At 48.3% G+C, this 8,775-nt stretch overlaps 1 protein-coding gene across 2 annotated transcripts in view; it reads right to left on the reverse strand.

Annotated features, from left to right (window-relative positions):
* The window catches only part of MXI1 (MAX interactor 1, dimerization protein), an 80,902-nt gene that overhangs the window by 71,749 nt on the left and 378 nt on the right, over positions 1-8,775 (reverse strand). The window contains exon 1 of one of the 2 annotated variants that reach the window (XM_011927899.1): positions 8,145-8,229. The exons of the other annotated variant lie outside the window; for it this stretch is intronic. The gene's annotated coding sequence lies outside the window, so the exon portion shown is untranslated. Of the gene's footprint in view, positions 1-8,144; positions 8,230-8,775 lie in introns of those variants that run through there. 2 annotated transcript variants of the gene reach the window in all.

Genomic DNA, 8,775 nt, shown 5'->3' on the forward strand with positions numbered 1-8,775 from the left:
CCCGCCACCTCGCCCGGCTAGTTTTTTTGTATTTTTAGTAGAGATGGGGTTTCACCGTGTTAGCCAGGATGGTCTCGATCTCCTGACCTTGTGATACACCCGCCTTGGCCTCCCAATGTGCTGGGATTACAGGCGTGAGCCACCGCACCCAGCCTCCCGATATATTTTTCTTTAGTTACTACTACTACTACTACTTTTTTTTTTTTTTTTTTATCCAGGATGGTCTTGATCTCCTGACCTTGTGATCCACCCACCTCAGCCTCCCAAAGTGCTGGGATTACAGGCTTGAGCCACCGCGCCCAGCCTCCAGATTCCAATTCTTGCCTCTTGCACATTTCTTACTCCCCAGGGCTTTTCCGAGAGCCCTAAGGTCTCTCTAGGAAGAAAGAAAAACCTGAGGTTTTAGTCTCTACTCCACTATTTATTAGCTTGTGGCCTTAGGAAAGTTAGCCTTGCTAAAGCTAAGGCTTTCCTCATCTACAACATGAGGGTTATTACAGCACCTGCATATTGGATGTTTGTGAGAATTTAATATAAAGCATGTAGCATCGTGCTGGCCCATAGTAAATGCTCAATAATAGGAGGCCATTATCACCATTCCTTTGGAAAACAGAGAAGACATTGCGCTTGTCAGCATCTCTCTTGGGGACAGGTTATCACACCCCCAGAAGACAGACAAGAATTGTTGACTGATTTCTATGTCTGTCATTTGAACTAGAATATAGACATGGAACTGGAGATCATACATGCTTCACTTTGGAAGCATCAAGCACAGAGCTTGGCCCTCTGGCAGGTTTTAGAAATTATTTGTTGAACTTAGCTCAGTTTTACAACTGGTAGAAAAAAATGGAAGTTGTATGCAAGGCACGCACAGTCTTGGGAGCCAAGAAATATGGCAGGACGGTCAGGCTGTAGTGGAGTTAAGAGGGAAATAACACAGGGGCACCATAAGGTAGTTCTGAGCCCCTGTAGAAATAAAAACAAAGTCCACACCAGCTTTTACTTGCCCAGAGCAGCCCTGGGCATGCCCTCCACTTCAATACAATAGCCTTTCTACTCCCAAATCATCTTTATTCAAGTATCCTTGCTAATGGCAATAAAGACACAGAAAAAGAAATTTCAAATAGTAGGTAATCCAAATCCCCTTTTATTGGCTTTAGTTTGAATCTCTCACTCTCCCTCTCCCTCAGGACAGTGTGTTTATCTTTCTAATTTTGCTGTGTCTAAATTTCCTTACAGACACTGGAGTTGGATATTAGAGGTCTCTGGCCAAGAGCATATTGTACAGGAGAGTGGACTTGGGAGGAATGCTGGTGTGGACAATCCTTCAAGTGCAGAAGGCCCCTATCTGTAAAGAACTGAGAGTGGAATGTATTTATTTACAATGTTGCTTACAGTTTCCTAAGCTCGGGCAGTAAAAGAAAAAAAAAAATAGATCTGTAGACATTACAAGGACAAACACAAAAATACATAGGATTGTAGGCCAGGCACGGTGGCTCACGCCTGTAATCCCAACACTTTTGGAGGCCGAGGTTGGCAGACTGCTTCAGCCCAGGAGTTCGAGACCAGCCTAGGCAACATAGCAAAATCTTGTATTTACAGAAAGTACAAAAAATCAGTGGGGCAAGGTGGCACACTCCTGTAGTCCCACCTACTCGGGAGGCTGAGGCAGGGAGGATTGCTTGAGCCCAGGAGGTAGAGGTTGTAGTGAGCTGAGACTGTGCCACTGTACTCCAGCCTGGGTAACAGAGCAAGACCCTGTCTCCAAAAATATGTATATATTTTAAACATAGATAGAGGAGACAGGGAGGGAAGGAACTACTCCTTTAGGAAGCCCAGGCTAAATTTTTATTCAGTCTATAATGATGGCTAGAACCAAAGACAGAAAACTTCAAGTCAAATGCCATCCTGCATTGCTGGGGTTCACTTTAACACAAGTGAAATTCTAAAACCTGGCAGTGGAATAGTACACTCCATGAGGCCAGGAACTCCACCTCTAAAACCTGGCACTACAATAGTACACTCCATGAGGCCAGGAACTCCACCTCTAAAATCTGGCACTACAATAATACACTCCATGAGGGCAGGGACTCTACCTCCAACACCTAGCCCAGTGCCTCCCATTAAGCAACCATGTACTCTCTATGTACTGGTTTAATAAATGAATGAATAAACACAAATTTAGGGAGAATGGCTCATAACATAATTCCACATCTTACTAAAATAGTTGCCCCAAGGGCTTTTCAAGAGAGTTTCTCTAAATATGTTTTGAAAAAGGATTCTGTTTACATATATTTCCTAGAGTGTATTGCTCAAAGCAAGGGTCACCTGAACTTTCAAAACATTTCATAAGCAAGGGGCCCAGCACACATTCTGCCAAGATAAGGAAGCAAAGAAGGAGCCTCCTGCTCAGCATGATGGTGGCAAATGCCCATTATTTTTGACCACAATGATCAAGTCAGCTGTTGACAGCTTTAACACCTCTAGCCAGGCCACTCGGATACAATGACATCAGAGACAATTGCTTCCTTTAAGTTAGAAGAGCCAGAGAGCAGGTGTCTGTCCCTGGGGAATTGAAGCCTCTCCCATTCCCTTCTGTCCTCCCTCCCTCTCTTTTTTTCTCTCTCCCCACTGTGAGCCTAGAGCTCCACTCCTGACCTCCAGAAGGCTCCCCCAAGACTTGAATTCCTCCTCCTCAGCCAAGGCTTGGTATAGCCATCTGGACACTGCCACCACCTTCTAGCTCCTCCCTCCTCCCACCCCCCAAATGTAAAAGACAGTATTTTTCTAAGTATGGCAAATTGAAATTAGCTTCATTTTGAAAGACTATTGAGAATGTTGCAACGACCTTTGCAATAACCGGACACACCCTGGGATCAGTAAACCAGGTTTGAAAATTGCTGACTTTACGAGCACTGGACCTGTGAAACACATGCCTAGGTTGGGACTCTACCTGGAACCCATTCTCATATCAGGTGGGAGGGAACACAGCCCAGAAAGACCTGGTTCTGCCTCTGCTGTGTCATCTTGGGCAAGCCAGTGTCCCTCTCTGGGTCTCAGACTCTATGACTGTACAGATGATGGATGCTCTGTGACTTCTGGGGCTCCTTCTGGACCTGATGCTCTGTGCTACTACCTGCCTCCTTTAAAAACAAAACCTGGACCCAGCGCGGTGGCTCACGCCTGTAATCCTAGCACTTTGGGAGGCCAAGGCGGGCAGAACACAAGGTCAGGAGTTCGAGACCAGCCTAGCCAGCATGGTGAAAACCCGTCTCTACTAAAAATACAAAAATTAGCCAGGCATGGTGGCACCCACCTGTAGTCCCAGCTACTTGGGAGGCTGAGGCAGGAGAATCGCATGAACCCAGGAGGCGGAGGTTGCAGTGAGCTGAGATTGTGCCAATGCACTCCAGCCTGGGCAACAGAGTGAGACTCCATCTCAAAAAAAAAAAAAACTGAAGTGGACTGGAAAAAAACATTGGAAGGGAGAAGAATGGTTTAGGAGGCCAGATTACCATAAAGCTCCTGCATTTCTGCCTGCTGAAAACTGCTTTCCTCATTCTGCAGGAAAACTCCCATTTCTTGCTGGGTTGTTACTTTTTTATTTCTTTTTCCTTCTCTCCTTAAAAAAAAAAAAAAAAAAAAAACTCAAAAGCCACAAAACCACAATTCATCTCCCCAAAACAGGACATTTGGAAGCCAGAGCTGTCGGGGGTTAGGTGTGTCAGGCCTGACATACTGGTGGTATCTAAGTGAAGACCAAGCCAAGGCAAGCATGTGCTTCTCCTCCAGAAACCCAGTTTAAATCAATATTTATCCAACTGTATTTATAGAAAGTGGTGGTGGTAGGGAGGAGGGGGTGGGGTAGGGAGGCAGGGGGATCTAAAACAGAACAAGCCACAATGACTGATGCAAATCTTTGTGGCCAATTCGCTTCTGCAGGGCTTGGGTTTTTTTTTCAAAAGGCAAAAGACCCAGCTTTTGATGAACCTGCTGTTGGCCCCAGTACCATAGCAACAGCCCCAAGTCCTCTAATATGCCCAGAGGACAGACTTGGGAAAGGCAGTAGCAGGGGGGTGGTGTTTCCTAGGAGCCCTAAACTTGAGTTAAGGCCAGGAGAGTTGAACAACTCTGAAAGACCAAAAAAAAAAAAAAAAAACTCTCTGGTTGGCTATTCTGTCTCCAGCCTCACTTCTAAAGCTTTTCTAAGCAAGGTGTATACAAGAAGACCTTGGACAATAAACAAGGTGTTTCAAATACCAGCTCTGCTTCAGGTTCCTGGGTGACCTTGAGTAAGTCACTTCACCTCTCTGCACTTCATTCCTCGGCTGTAAAATGAGTACATGTGTATATGGTTAAGAGCACAGGCTCTGGAATTAGAGGCCTAAGTTCAAAACTCAGCTCTGCCACTTACTAGCTATATGTCCTTTAGGCAAATTACCTGGCATCCCGGCTCCTCAGTTCCCTCCTCCGTAAAAGGAGGTAATAAAATTGCATCCATCAGAAGGTTAGCATGAAGATCGAGGGAGATAATGAATGCATAGCCCCATACTTGAAATACAGTCAGTGTTCAGTAAATGGTAGCCATATTGATATTATGCCACACAATTCATTGCTGCTCCTGCATGCCGGCACCCTCTTCATTTTCTTCAGTTTCACCTCTAGACTTTTGCCCAGGCATCCCCAGATGAATCCCCATTTCTGGATGTGTCAGTGGGAGAGTGTTTTGATCAGAGATGAGAGATGGATGAGCAGCTACTGTTTTGCCTAACCAGGAATGGCTCAATTCAGCTTCTCTAACTTCCAAGGCCTTGTCCCCTTTCCCTGGATCCCCTTTCCAGGGCATGCAGTCCTTGGGAGATCTGTGACTCTGAAAGCCATAACAATATCCTCAAAAAAGCCTTCTTCTGGTATTTACCAGTCAGCAGAGATCATATTTAAAACTGGAAAAAATAAGTTAAATCTGGGGAACATAATTTGGGATGCAGAGGAAATAGGGCCTGATGTAAGAATGCTCTTCACATAACTCCACCAAAGACATTTAAATACCCTACTCCACTCCCACCGTATTTCAACCTACAGAGTTTTCAGAAAGAAGCATCTGCACATAGTAGACGTTCAATGTACATTTGAAGAATGTATGAATTCATCATAAGATTGTTGCCATGCAAAAATGTGACCAGCTTGAACAACATTTGCCGTCAAAGCTCTCAATTTCATCAGAAGTCACTCTAGTCTCCTACTTTGTTATTTGTTCTCAGGGTTACAGCTGTTCACAGGATGCAGTCTCAGCTCTTCAGGTCTCAACTATCATCTTCTTACAGGGATTGGTCTCATCACCCAAGGGAGTTGGAGATCAGTATTTCTGATTCTTCTCCAAATCTTCAGAAAGGCTGTCATGTGTCCCCTGGCCTCCAAACCTGATCCTTGTGCCATAGCTACTAAATGACAAATCTAACCAATCAAAAAATGTACATTAAGGATCTACCACTGTATGCCCGGTGATGTGCTATATGCAATGGGTAACATACACTGAATACTGTAAGTGATCTTTTCTCTTAAGTTACTAATAATGTCCTTGTAAAGATAAAGCTAACACACAGGAAGTAAGCAGAGAAGTGCATGGTACTGATTATCAAAGCTCAGAGAAGGTGTTATTTATTGAGCACCTATTATATTTCAGGTACGTTAAATATTTAAGTGCAGTGCCTCATTTAGTTGTTTGACAATGATATGAGGGTCATACTATTGTTATCCCCATTTTGCAAAAAGGAAATGGAACCTCAGACTAAGTAAGTTGTGTACAAAGTCAAGGCCAGTAAGCAGTAGAGTAGCAAGCTGGGCCCTGCTCCATGTGACTGCAAAGGTTTCATTCTCTTAAGTACAATGACTTAAGAAATAGAGCCACATGGGCTGAAATACCTAGGGGGCAGCTTCCTGGAGGAGGTGGGAACTGACCTAAGTCTTGAAGAGAAGGTAGGATACAGATATCCCTAGGGGAGTAAGAGAATGAAGGCATTCTAGACAGTAGAAGTCAAGCACAGAGGTTCTACTGTGGAGCCTGCTTGCTGATGGATCTGCCGGACAGACACAGAGGTTTCAGGGCAAGGCAAAGGAGATTAAGTCAGGAAGGCAGGGTGGGGCCAAATGACACCACACAACAGCAGCTTCCCCTGCCAGGAGGAAGAGGCTGCCTCTTGGGCTCTCCATGCCCCTAGGAAAGCACCCCACTCTCAAACCCAGGTGATCCACTCCAAGGAGCCTTATGGTTTTCTACTCTCATCTGATCGCCCTTCCCTACCTTAAGTGTTGCCTCCAAAGCAACCTCCCCCAGACACTAGGAAGCCCATTCTCTCCTCCAGACCTTACCTGCTCTCACAGCTTCTTTCACTTACCTGCCAGTCAGCTCTTATGCACATAACATCCCTTTATGGATCTCTTCTTCTCTTTTAGTTTTAACCTTTTCCAAAATCTTTTTCTACTTATGAGTCAGTCCTTAATTCCCACCCTTCCACTGGACTCAAAATGTGTATAGGTGATGTCAGAGATTATTTACATATAATTTCTGAATTTGTGGTAACAGGGTCACAGCCTTCATGATTAATATTTCTGGAGGCCTTCAATTTGTGATCTGTAGAGATTCACATCAGTTGGAATTTTGGGAGAATGTACCTGCCTTTCCTAGGGAATCCCCCCTGCCTTGCACACAGCAGTCAGTCAACAATGGGTGACTTAATTTGAATCCCTCCTCCAAGAAAACTCAACCTCTCCACTAGAAATAATTCAGCAATGTGGCCACAACTTGGTGAACACTACCAGTACAGAAACCTCAACAAGGGAACGAAAAGCAGTTCTGGCTACGATGGAAAATAAGGCAAGCTCCCGCCAAGTAAGTACTTTGCAAACAGCAGTAAAAATGGAACGTGTTAACTCGTGACCAGGGTCCACCGTGCATCTCGGAAAGGTCTCACCGAACCCGAAATGGAAAATCGGGGCCCCGACACTCATCTCCGGAGAGAAGAGCGTCCCTTTAAGAAGAGACTGGACCAGCTGGCCTCACTAGAGCTCCCAGAGATTTCCTGGCTTGCATCCTGGCTCCACCCCCGCAGCCTCCGGCCTCAGCAACGCGTGACGTCAGAAGAGGCTGGAGCTGCCGATTGGCTGAATGACGCAGCTAGGTCAAGTCCAGTCGGAGGAAAGAAGTTTGTCTCCATGTGGAAACCATGTGTCTCTAGCCGGGAGGGGCAGGAGGAGAAGGCGGAGAAACCGAGATCAAGTGATTATAGGGGAACTCGCTGAAATGAAGGCGGGGAGGTTGTGCACCTGAGTCGGCCAGCGATGCCCTTTTGCAGTAGTGACCTAAAAAAAAAAAAAAAAAAAAAAGACGTACACAACAAACTACCCCACCCCACTCCCAATAATAATAACTAAAAAGCTAGGGTCCTTGCTGCCTTCCAGAAACCAGGGACCCGGTAGATGCTGGAATCCTATCGGAACGCCCAGATCCCTCTCCCTCCCCCAACGACTGAATGATGTAAGCGTTTCGGAAAGCAGAGCTCTGGAGCAAAACAAGCCCCGCGCGCGCGGAGCGACCCGCAGTGCCCGAGCCGGGCGCACGCACGACCCGCCCCCCAACTCGCGTTATTGCTGTGCACACGCGGATTGCCGTGACGCGCGGGCATTGTGTGCAGCGAGCAGAAAACAACGACGAGCGCCGCCAGCGCGAAGAAGCGCCCCCCCATAAAACGAGGCAGATGTAGGGCCCGCCGTTTCCGTACCCAGAGACCCAGACCGGGCAGAAGGAGGGGAGGAGAGGGGGTGGGTGGGATAAAGTGGCCCCCGTGGGCCGCCTTTCTTTGCGAGGGGGATAACAGAGGGCCTGGCGGGTGGTCGCACGGAGTTTGCCGGAGGTCACCCCAGCCTGTCCGAGCTGTTGGGGACGGGCGAGGGCCTGGAGCAGGGTCTCTGCAGCCAAACTGGGCACAGCGCAGCGCCCCAAGCTCTCGGGGAAATCTGGGGGCCATTGGCATCACGTCATTTAGAGCCAAACAGCAGCGGCGAAAAGAGGCGAGAGAGCTAAAAATACTCCCTCCGGGAGCCGGCCGGAGAAGGGGGGCTGCGGGGCCGAGGGACTTATTACGCACACGAAGTTGACTTAGACTAGGGCGCTAAGGTTCCAAACCCCTCTCGGGGGCCGGCAGATTTGCAGGACGGACGCCTCGGGAAATGGTCTGGGAGGAAGCCCCTCGGCTTCACCAGCCTCTGGAGCCTGGTTACGCCGCCACGGGCCCGCCCCGCGCGGGGCAGCCCGAGCCCAGCGCGCCTGGCTCTCTGCTTACGTGACTGGTGGCCACGCCGGAGCCCCGGCACGGGGTAAACAACGAGGTGGCGGCGGGGTGGGGCGGGGGGAGGTCTCCGATTGTCTGCGGAGCGGGTGCGAAGTGGGGGCGGGACGCTGAGGAAGCTCCGACCGCCTCCTCCGTACACCTCGCTGGCGGGCGGGGGTGGGGGGATGGGGTGGGGGGACAAGCCAGCTTTGCCACACACTGCCAAGGTGCCCTCATGGGGTGTACCCCTAGTTAGAGTCAAAGCCACGGGACAGACTCCAGAGAACTGGGAGCCGGGGATAGGGGTAGCTAAAGAAATCGCGCCCCTCCCCCCTGCAACAAAAGCAAACACACCAAACAAAACCACGTCTTCACCCAGCTCCCCAGCAGCTCTGGCTTTTCAGAAACTACCCTCCAGACAAATGCACACATAGCCTCCCCCCACCTT

Source organism: Colobus angolensis, unplaced genomic scaffold (assembly GCF_000951035.1).
Source record: "Colobus angolensis palliatus isolate OR3802 unplaced genomic scaffold, Cang.pa_1.0 Scaffold75, whole genome shotgun sequence".
Lineage (NCBI taxonomy): Eukaryota > Metazoa > Chordata > Mammalia > Primates > Cercopithecidae > Colobus > Colobus angolensis.